This window comes from Chroicocephalus ridibundus, chromosome 21, assembly GCF_963924245.1.
Source record: "Chroicocephalus ridibundus chromosome 21, bChrRid1.1, whole genome shotgun sequence".
Lineage (NCBI taxonomy): Eukaryota > Metazoa > Chordata > Aves > Charadriiformes > Laridae > Chroicocephalus > Chroicocephalus ridibundus.
Genome location: NC_086304.1, coordinates 4,842,756 through 4,854,718, shown reverse-complemented (window position 1 = coordinate 4,854,718; position 11,963 = coordinate 4,842,756). Strand labels below are relative to the sequence as shown.

Here is an 11,963-nt window from a genome sequence, read left to right as displayed (position 1 = left end):
GAAGGGAAGGGAAGGGAAGGGAAGGGAAGGGAAGGGAAGGGAAGGGAAGGGAAGGGAAGGGAAGGGAAGACTATTTCAGTTGGAAGGGACCTACAATAATCATCTAGTCCAACTGCCTGACTGATTCAGGGCTGGCCAAAAGTTAAAGCATGCTGTTAAGGGCATTGTCCAAATGCCTCTTAAACATTGACAGGCTTGGGGCATTGACCACCTCTTAGGGAAGCCTGTTCCAGTGTTTGATCACCCTCACGCTAAAGAAATGCTTCCTAAAGGCCAGTCTAAACCTCACCTGGCACATCTTGCCCTGTTTGTGATCCACTACAGACCTTGGACTTTTCTGTCCTACTGCTGTCCAATTAAGAAGTCCTTAACTTCATGAAGGACTTAATGAAGTCTTTAACATCATGAAGTTCAACAAGGCCAAGTGCAAGCTCCTGCACCTGGGTTAGGGCGGTCCCCAATATCACTACAGTCTGAGGGATGAATGGATTGAGAGCAGCCCTGAGGAGAAGGCCTTGGGGATACTGGTGGATGAAAAGCTGGACATGAGCTGACAATGTGCGCTTGCAGCCCAGAAAGCCAAACATATCCTGGGATGCAACAAAAGAAGCCTGGCCAGCAGCAAGTCAAGGGAGGTGATTCTTCCCCTTTATTCTGCTCTTGTGAGACCCCACCTGGAGTACTGTGTCCAGGTCTGGGGTCCCCAGTATAAGACAGACACAGACCTGTTGAAGCAAGTCCAGAGGAGGGCCACAAAAATTATCAGTGGGCTGGAGCACCTCTCCTATGAGGACAGGCTGAGAGAGTCGGGATTGTTTAGCCTGGAGAAGAGAAGGCTCAGAGGAGACCTTATTGCAGCTTTTCAATGTATAAACGGGGCTTATAAGAAAGAGAAACTTCTAACCAAGGCCTGTAGTGACAGGACAAGAGGCAATGGTTTTAAACTGAAAGAGGGTAGATTTAGATTGGATATAAGGAAGAAATTCTTTACAATGAGGTTGGTGAAACACCGGAACAGGTTGTCCAGAGAAGCTGTGGCTGCGCCATCCCTGGAAGTGTTCAAGGCCAGGTTAGATTGGGCTTTGAGGAACCTCACCTACTTTGGACTAGATGATCTTTGAAGGTCTCTTCCAACTTAAACCATTTGTCATGGGCGGAGTGATTAAGTTCACTTGTAAGAGAGAAGTAGTGAAATATTTATTAACATAAAACAGTAATTTAACAAAGTTAATAGTGAATACGACAGTGTTTTACAAGATTCGATGACAGGGTATACTCAATTATTTACTGCATAGAGGCCAGGGTCAGACAAGCTGTCAGGGAGACCCTCCCATTAAGTCACAAGGTTCAGAAAGGACCCCCTTGCTTTCTAAACTCCTTCTCAGAGACGAGTCTAGGTGTGGCTGGATCCAATCCTAGTCCCAGACTTAGTCAACGGCTTATTTCTAAAGGATTATATATGCGCAATCAATCCTTTATATCACTTAGCTAAGATTTCAAAATTTAGCATGCTATTAGTCACTTACCGAGAATCTGTTGCGGCAAGGAATCCCTCAACCTCGAGGAGCAGAACCTTAAGTGAGCGCCCCCACTCAAGAGGAGATCCCAACGTGCAGCCCTCTGCTGTGCAGGAGAGCTCGAAGGGCTCTTGGGCTGTCCACTATTTATAGAGTAAGATAATTGACCTATAGTCGTATTTGCAAAGGAACAAGATATCTAGGTCCCCATTCCAGACAGTTTTGACTATGTTGCCAGCCATCCCCCATAGTTCAAGTGCAACTCATAACAACTCCTGCTGATGACCATGGCTTGAGCAGGGGCTGAGGAGGGGGGCAGGGGGAAGGGGGAAAAGGGGAGAGCACACCGCCACACCATTCTATGATTCTGTGATTCTAAGTCCCCATTTTTTATTTGTACAGTTAGTGTTGCCTTGCTAAATACAGATCTCTGCATTTACCTTAAGTAATTTTTTTTTATTTTTTATTTCAGATCATTTACCCAATTTAGCAATACAGTATTGGATTTTAACTTGTCTCCAAAGAGCTCACAACCCATAAAGCATTTCTGTTATCCACAGATTTTATTATATCATTCCCTTACACGTGATCTAAATCACAGATTAAAGTAATGTTACAAGAACGCTAAATCTACAATATTCTCCAAGGTACCCCATTGCATACCTGCCTCCACTTTTTTGGCAAGCGACCCCTGTTTTTTGAGTGCAGATTTGAACACAGATGTATGCCCACACTATATACTTTTCTTGTAAGTCATTATCACCTCAGTTTACTTAGGAGAATGTAATGGAACGAAAGCGTTTGTGAAGCTGAGATATACTACTTTTGTTGCTTCTTCATCTACCAGATCAGTCAAAGTCACTAGGTAGTCAGAGAGGCAATTGCTTTCTTTGACGTGACTTGCTCTTGACAAATTAGTGTTGGCTGTTTCTCATTAAATTGTTATCCGCTAGATATTTATAATTGATTATTTCATTGTTTGTTTCAGTAGCTTTCTGGATATCAGAGTGAATTTGACTCATTTAGTTGATCTTTCTTTACTCCTGACGGACCTCACCATCTGCTGTAAGGTCTCACAAACAAGTTTTAATTATTCAGAAATCATTTCATGTAAATTCCTTAAGTACTGAAGAGGACAAATTTGATCAGTTAACCCTGGTGTGAGTACATCATACGAACCCAGATGTTCTTTCACCTGTTCTTTTCCTATTCTGGCTTGCTTCCTATATAATTTCCATGTGTTGAGCATCTGGTCACAATTGACCTTTTGTATGAAAATTAAAACAAAAGTAAAAGGACTGAAGATTTTGTCTTCTTGGTGACATCATTAATTGCTCTGCTTCTCTCTAAGTTAGGGCCTACGCTTTATATTCTTTCTAATTTATTTGTTAAACAATTTTTTTTCTTATCTTATCTCGTATGTCCTTTGCCACTTGTAATGCATTTTGAATATTGGCTGGGGAGGATTCTGAGAATCCTACTTACTGAGGAACCAGAAAGTAGCTACCAATAAGCAGTCCTAGTTCATGGCTTCTGCTCAGTGTGGTGTCTTTGTGCATGTCAGGCAGCGGAAATGTGGACATTATCAGATAACTAGACTTCAGGACCCTGCCATTGAAAAGCCAATAGAACCCAGATGTTGTACTCAAAGGTACCCTTTATAAGTCTGCTCCTCAAATGTACACAAAAGAGGAATGGATGTGACTCGTCACTAATTTTTTAACAGAGGTAAGAGTTACTTACATTCAATTTATCCATAAAAAAAGAACTTAATCTCTGAAGTTTAATTAGAACTTCAGTATTTAAGTTCTATGGTTTTGGTTTTACTTCACATATGGAAACCATGTGGTTTAAGCTCTGGCTGTTCTGTACCCAAGTTCTTTCTCATTGAGCCACCAGTGCTAAAGGAATTTTGCAAAAATTAAAATAGAAGAAACGTTCTCAGTGTGAAGAGACAAATAAATGGGCTTTTTGTTTTTCTGCTTCCGGATGCTCATCATTATCGAACTAATTATTCGGGAGTGTATTGGAAGTTCTTTAAACAGCTGAGCAGAAACTTAAAGGTATCTACCTAGGATGTAATGGAGCAGCAATTTTGTCTATTTTATTCCTGAGGAATGTCCATATTTATCCATGCTTTTCTGGCTTCACAGAACCTTGATGAAGTGCCATCAAGAATCAAGCAATGACATCTAAATTATTTAAGGAAACATTCCTAGCACTATAATGACTACTAACCCATCTCAAGAATAAAGGTCAGCAAATCTATTAGGGTCCTTGAGCTTTGCCTGTCTGATATTTCCAATTCTTCTAGCTCAGTTCCGTCTAATTTTTAAGAAAGGTAATATAATTTGACCTTGAATTTATTAATGGCCTATGCCACTAATTGGACTGCAGGTATCAGTTAGAAAAACACAAGGAAGATGAAACTAAATAATCATCCACACACTTTTTTTAGTTTCAGTTTTAATTGGCATTGCCTCAGTTGATCACAGTTCAGTGAAGTGAACATGCAACATTACATACTCAGCTATAAATATATTTGCATCAGAAGCTGTTTAATGGATTTGTGACCAAATAATAAATTTTGTTAATGTAGTAACATAGTGCTCACCTTTCAGCTCTCAATGGCAAAGAGTTCATGTACGGAAGTCCAGTGTAGTGGTTAAGAGAGGACCCTGAGGTAGGAGACATGATCTTCACTGTTTTACTGTTGCCTAATGCAACTCAACCTTCCAATGCTTTTTTTTTTTTCCCCTGGATGGACCAACAATATTGAAGATGATGGGGAAAAAAACTCTCTCTCACTTTCTTCTAGAAGATTGCTGACATTCAAAATAAGTCACTCAATACTATTAGAGTTAGAATTAATATTTTCATGGGAACAAAGAGAAAAGCCATAAAAAAATGAGATTGATGAAGGTCATAAGAAGGTGCATGGTGTTTTGAAACTTTCACTGTATTCTTTTGTTAAATGTATACATAAAATAAAAATCCTCCCCTGTCAGGATAATACAATTCAGTACATCATACCACTTTCCAGCTTTAGCAAAATGCAACCAACTTGAGGATGAAATCATTTAAATTGTCTTTAGACCACTTGATCATAAGACTGATTTATATGAAGTTGCTTATCCAATCCATACGTACACAGTGACATGAAGGGGGCTGTAAAGAAATATAATGTACCACCTGCTGGTAACTGAGAGTTGTATCGATTATCATTCTGCTCCAAAAAAAAAGGAAGGAAAGCGGTACTTGGATTGTCTTAAGGTAACTCAGGTGACACTTATGTTGAGGATAATGTGGTAATATTGCATATTACCCAGGTTTAGTGATGGCAAAGTCAACTAAGGTTAACTGTTCTACTAAGGTTAACAGACTGAGAACTAGCCGTAGGTGAGACAGCCTCCTCTTGAGACAGTAGAGCCCAGTGGGACCAGACATGATCCCTAGACCTCATGTTTTGAAGCTGCTGGATAAAGAAAACCACAAATCCCTTTCAGCACCTAAACCAAGGAATGTTGCAAGCTTCCCTGCTGGCTGGCTGGCTTTCCTAGCTAGTTCAGTTTCCAGCCACATTTTATAAAAACAGTTCTTTCCTCTGTATTGTCACAATTCTTTTATCCTGAAAGAAAGGCTCAAGCACATGCACAAAAGAAAAGGCAATTGTTTAGAGATGCCTCAGGAGACTGGATTAGGGTTCAGCTAATCTTGTTCAAATGCCCACAAAACAGTAGGGATGTTTCATTATGCAAAAATGCCACACAGTCAATAAATCCCAAATTTCCAACACCCGCAATAACTGTTTGGTCAGTCATCATTGCTTTTCTTTTGATGTGACCCACAACCACACCAACTGGTATTGGGGCAAATCCCACACACAGACAGGAGTGCTAGCATGTGGAGATCAAAAAAGTTATGACTTATTTAAGACACTGTCTTCTCTTCTTGAAACATCCCTTGAAGATATAGTACCAAGAGAACTTGGACACTGTAAAAACAACCATCTGAAAGGGTCTCTCACAGGTGGCCAACTAAGACAGAGTTTTCTGAATAAATACCATTTATTCACAGAACATAGTTTAAATGAATAGTCCCATTTTGTGGCAAACTAGTGTCTTTGTACTATAGGAAGAATTACTGCTCTACGAGAACTTAAGATTGTGCTATATGGTCAGACACTGTATGGAAATACTATTAATGTGACTTATAAAACTTAAAGCCAAAAGGTGACTTTTGACCAAAAAAACTGTCTTGTCTTCCCTTAGAGATGCTGGAGATAGGAGTTTACCCTTTAACACATGTAACACTAACAACCCTTATCATCCATGGGTTGGATGGTGGTTGGAAAGAGCGTGGCTCTTTCATTGTTCTGTGTTCACCTAAAGGAAGATATTCTAAACCATGAGTTTTGCTGGAAATAAATTAAAATGCTGTGGGAGGGTGCATTTTTGTTGTTATTCTAGTCATTTGGGTTGAAGCTGAATGAGAAAAGTATCCTTTTACTTCAAAAAAAGTGGGGGGAAGAAACAACAACTGCTGGCAATTATGGTAAGCAAATGACAGATGTGAAAATCTAATAACATGTTCGTAAGAGGGTGGAAGAACTAAGCATATATTCACAGACAGAATCTCTGGGAATCCAAATCTAACAAGCTACGGCTATATTTCAGCAACAGCAGCAACAAAATATTGCCATCACAGAAATGCACATTAGCACTCCTTTTTTATTCTGTTCTCTTTATCAAATACGTATTCAAAAGCGAATTATTATTTGTCTGGATGTTAGACTGCAGAGAGAGCAACAATTCTGCTAACTGTGTTTAGCACTGACAAAAAAAAAGGGGAAAAAAAGAATAATCTAGGTGTATCTTCACTACATTTTGGTAAAATAGCATTTTTGAATCAACTGCATATAGGTGTCTTTAAGAAGCAGCAGGACAGTATTTGTTGCAGAGCTTGTCAGACTGCTTATCACTGGTTGGTTCCAATATGCTGCTGGGTACTCTGGCTTGAAACCAGGGCATGGTGCCCTTAAAACAAAGCAATGTGTAAGTGCTTTACTGGATAGCAGCCAATGATACCAGGCAAGATAAAGTCCATTGAGCTTTTAATGCTGCAGTTGTACAGTTAAAATTTACAGATAACACAAACTGAATATACCCAAGAGTATCTTAATCTGTTCGTCATATTTGCGAACGTACCCAAGTGTTTTCCTTTCTAGTTATTACGAATACATATACTCTGAAGATCACATTTGCTCCTTTAAATTCCACCTGTCCTGTAGGGGATCCAGCTGCCTGACAGCATGAATGCTTTAAAAAAACCAAGCCTAAGTACCTGTAATAAGAGATACTCTCTTTCAGTAGCAGTGATGATGTTTTTAAGATCCAAGACCATCTCACTCAGCTGTTTTTGCTTTCCTCACAATCACAGAGACTGTAGCTACGTAAGTAAGGGGGGAAATGAGTTAATATTTTTTTCAAAACTTATCTGAAAACTGTTAAATGATGGGCAGAGGCAATTATTCTCCTGTTTTCCCATTTGTTTTACTCCCCGTCCCTCATGTGTGTTTTGATTTTTTTGCTGTTCTTGGTCAGCCTCTGGGCTGCTCACACACTTTGTACAAACAATACACTAAACTAAAAATAACCTGAATTAATATTTAAATATTTTATGACCTAGGTCCAGAGGCAGATATGAGTTGCTGCTATACACCCCAAAAATATGGTAGGGAGTTTGGGAAAAGAATTTGAAATAAGCAGGGGAGTTTGTGTAAAATCCTGGAATATCCTCAAAAACGGATTCTAGAAGAGTCAAACTGGAGATAAGGGTGTCACTAAATTTGGAAGAGAAACAAATAGCTCTTACACATTCACTTTAAATTTTATAAATTTTAGAGTCCAAATTGCTTTTCCATTAGAAAAGTCCAAAAGGTCGCTAGTGTTTGCCAAGGAGTACCTCTCTTACAATTTCGTGAATATTGTGGATATGCCCTAGAGAAAAAAAATCAATACACACAGACTATTGGGAACTCTTCGCCAAGCCCTGCTGGATGTCCATCACCAGTGATGCATTTAATTGGTGCTCTTCCAGCTTCCAGGCTCCCGCAGGCTCCTAACGTTGCCCTGGAGAGAGCACTTGGCTTTTGTTTCATGCACTTCCTATCCTTTGAATTTTCTTTTCTTTCTCATCCACCTCTCCCCATTGCTGCTGTCACAAGACCTGGGCTCTTCTCCCTTTCCCAGTTTTTCTCCTCCATGCACACGCTGTGTGCAGAGCAGGGGGGAACACTTGGGAGCTGAGAGGGGACAGGACCTCTTCTCTGTCCCCATCACGGTCTGAGGCGGCCTGGGTTTCTTCTGGCAGCCCTCGACAGAAGGAAGCATTGTCCGTGAGCTCCTATCAATTAAATGCAAATAAATGAGCATCTATGTAAACAAGCGTTTAGACAATCACAGTGTAACCATGCTCTGATGCCTACAGAGGCCCACCTGAGCTTTCTGTCACAAAGGAATTAATCAAGAACAGCTCATCCACATAAAAATATTATCCCTGCCGTAGAGCCAGGAACCATGCTGTCTGCAATATCGTGATCAGTTGAATTGGCTCTTCCGTTGCAAATTAAAACTGCCTGAAGGCACCTTTATTTCATCTAAAAAACTTTTTCATGTCTTCATAGAAAATGATAAAGAGAGACTATAGGCATGACATTGCTTTTAACTGAGTTTATTAAAAGCATTTTTGTAGCCTCTTTTGGTCGTTGTCCCCTTCTTTACATGTGCAAGCTAAATAATTCATCTTTAAAGCCCCAGTTGCTGTTCAAAAGAAAGAAAAATCTGAGGTTCACCGAGCAAAAGTACAGGCTGAAGTAGGAGCTGAGATATTTAAAGGTCTAGGATTGAAATGCAGTGATGTTTTTCTCTGCATGAAATTCTTCTCACTACATTTCAGCCACCTACAATATAGGTGTTTCAATTAATCCACTTGCCTGGAGTCCCTATCCTGTTGTGAGGGAGCGAGAGATGCCCCCAGAAGAAGATTCGTTTGATTTAGCAGCTGTCCTAGAGCACAGCTTCAGCCCTCTGAAATGGCTCCATCCACAGGCAAGGGAGAGACTGGCAAGAGGATTCTTCGACTAAGATGTTTAACAGTAAAGCGGTTAAAACTTCAGCCTGCTTCAAAATAGTGCCTCAAGATGTTTATCACAAGGAGCTAAGAAACATCAGCTGGTTAAACCTGGTGGGAAATGTCATCAACTCCACATTCCCCAAGGTGCTGGCAGGTTGCAGAGCACGGCCGGGCTGTGCAGACCCCGACACATCAATACTAGCAGGCATGGCTGTCGTCTGGGAGCAAAACTTAGTAGCCCTAGAGCTATTGGTTATTGCCTTCTCCATTGTTTTTGGCTACAAATACTCTCCTGGCAATGGCGCAGTGATACAGAGCTTATTACCAGGTCTTTATTCGTCCCTTTCTGCAATTCCTTTAGGGCATTTTGTAGTTTAAGACAGGTAGGAGAAGCAACTGACAGTCAGTAAACTATGGCAATTTTCAGGGAGCCTATGGCTCCTGAAATGATCATTGTCAGTTGGTTTAAATTACAGAAATCTTCAGGCTATTCTGTCAGTGTCCGGATTTCTCAGGGTTATGAGAAAAAAAAAAAAATGAAGGATATTTTCTCCTCTGCTGAGTAAAAGGAAAAGAAAATTTCTCACTGTAGGTTAGCTTAAAACAAAAAGAAAAGGAAAAAAAAAAAAACAAAAACCTTTCTCATGAATTTCGTTCATGTGAACAAGACATCAAAATCTTAAGTAATGACATTAGAATCTTTTTGATATGGTCTCTAGGGCTGCGGAGAAACAGAACAGACGTAGTTGTGTACAGCCTCACACAACTCACACCGCGGTCCCAGCTTGCTCCAAACACTATCCCATCAATCCCAATTCACAAAGGCAGTTCAACAGAAGGAGGGAGAAAGCCATGACTGATCGTTCAGTGTTTCATCCCAAGTCACATTCTCTCAGAAATAATTTTTCGACCCATAATGAGCCCATTAAATGGCACTTCTAAAAAACAAAAAAAAGTTTGAAAGGTTTTTTTGATTCTGTCATCTGACTTCATTGTACTTCTCTAACATTCGCCCAGCAATTTATTTAACCGTAACCATAAATTATGTACCTGCTAGCCGAAGAGCTCTTAATAAGTGAAAGTGACAGAAAGACAGAAAGACTGAGATGAGCTGACCAGTTCTTTCCTCCACAGAACCCACAGCCCTAATTTCAAGTCATATCATATTAATTTGCTTTTCTTTCACAAATTATTTTTAGTCCCAGCCCTTTCAGGCTGTTGTGTATAGATATGAAACAAGGCAGGTGCACTAGCTCCCTCCCTTCTATTCCTAGTGTTACATTTGAATATTTACCAGGGGAGAAAGTAAGAGCCGACGGCGAGCTTTCAAGGCAGGATTTCACAGTACTTCTCTGGAAAGATATTTGTATGATTAATAATAGTTGTTGAAAGTACAGGATATGAATCAGCCTCTCTGTCCTGACGATTGGCTCTGTGAGAAGAAGAAAAAATCATTATATTGGAGGAAAAAAAATATTTGTGAAAAATTACTGAAAGTTATTTAAAGCAATCTACTTGCTGACTTACTTAGCTAGGTAATCACAACAACTATGGTCTAAGGAAACAAAGACTTCTGGCCTGGATTCAGTTTAAAAACATGAATTGATATCTCAGAACATGACTCCTGAGCAGGCCACTTCTGCTTTTGTGCACTGGGCAGTTTAACTGCTCGGTGAAAGGCATAATTGCTGTGAATGTAATGTCCCTAGCGTAAAAAGAAAGACAAAACCTCATCACACAGATCTGAATCCTGGTGCAAATGCAGACCTACCTAAGGAAAAAAAAAAAAAAAGATGCTGCCTTTGAATTATCTTGGATCGGTAGTGAATCTCTGACTATACACTGCAAAATAGGTATTCCTGTGCATTCTGTGGTACAGCAATTTGTGCTTGCTTTTCCTTTGGTAATAGGTCTTACCTAGAGAAAAGTAGGGATGAACATATTCAATTAGCTTCCTGAAATACAGTGTCATTGTTTCTTTCTCCTACCTTTTTACCCATGGACGTTTTCCCAGTCATTTTTAGTTACTGCCTCCTGTGGGCTTGTGCAGCAGACATGCTGACTCCTTAATTAAAATTGCATGCCAGGAAGTAAGTAAGTGCCAGCTGAATGCTTGCCTCCTACTGTTGCATTCTGTCAGCTCAGGAATGGTTTTTTCTCCTCCCCCTTTATTATTTATTTTTTTTTTAAGGAAATGTCAGTTGCTCTTTCAGAAAATAAATTTGGGAAACTCTGGAAAATGCACTTAATCTGGTGATTAAATCTAGAAAATGTCATTATTGTTTGTGTAGAACTAAAACGTGAGCACATTAAAAGTATGAAGCCAGTTTTCTGGGTCTGAATAACCCAAAGACCATGCAAATGACTATTGGAACAAAAACATTGACGGACAAACCAGTGACTTATGCTGCAGATTGGTGCCCATCTGGGGACATATCTGTGGAAGACTCCTGAAATTAAGCAAGAACCTCCCATGTACATGCCCCAGCCCTTAGATATTTCTCCGTTTTCCTGGAAGTAAAGTCCTGTTCAGGGAGGAATGAGAAGTCTGGACGCCTGCCTGAAGCTTCCCAAGCTTTGAGAAGAGACGTGGGGCAGCAGTTGGTCTTCAGGAACACACAGGTGAGGCGTACACGTCTTTGCAAAGCACGCAGGCTTGCACACTAGTGGCACCTCAGCGGGCTATTGCCGAAAGTGCCGTGGCTGGGAGGCGGAAGGAAGCTGGCTGCCCCATGCTAGCACCTTTCTGGAGGCTGCTGCTTCCAGATATGAGCTTGCGCGGACTCAGTGATCTGAAAGGTGCCTTCCAACCTAGACAATTCTATGATTCTTCTCTGTGCCTGCGCACTGAGCTTCATCTAGGATTTTTCCCTTTGAAAAATAATCACATTAAATTTGTTACGAACCAAGGTGGGGTGGAGAGTTAGAAGCCATTTGTAGAGCAGGAAGGTTGAAGACACAATCGTTAGGGCCAGAATTAGGATCTTGAATGCCTTGCATAGAGGCCAAGACATACACTCTTCTCTGTTTATACCAACATTTGTTGATTTTCACCATTTTTTCCTGTGACGTCAAGCTCAGACAGTTGCCCATACTGCTTATAGAAGACTGAGTGAGAACAGAAGTCTTCCAAAGTGAGGGAAAAAAAAAGTGTTTGGGAAAAGTTCCCCCGTCCTTCTAATTCTACCTCTCTTTATATTCTTCATCCTGTGAATATAAACTCACGCCTCCAAAGCTTTCCAGATATCTACAGGGTTTTGAAACAGGCTGGGTTTTTTGTCCTGATAAGTGGACTCCACCTCTGTGTTGGCT

The 11,963-nt window shown here is 40.4% G+C and overlaps 1 long non-coding RNA gene across 1 annotated transcript; it reads right to left on the bottom strand.

Annotated features, from left to right (window-relative positions):
- Nucleotides 1-6,373: 6,373 nt before the first annotated feature.
- Nucleotides 6,374-10,746, bottom strand: LOC134525844 (uncharacterized). The gene is made up of 3 exons (XR_010073861.1): nucleotides 10,640-10,746; nucleotides 9,946-10,083; nucleotides 6,374-7,922 (listed from the first exon to the last, which is right to left on the bottom strand). It is a non-coding gene; the product is annotated as an uncharacterized LOC134525844 (long non-coding RNA).
- Between the last annotated feature and the right edge of the window lie 1,217 nt (nucleotides 10,747-11,963).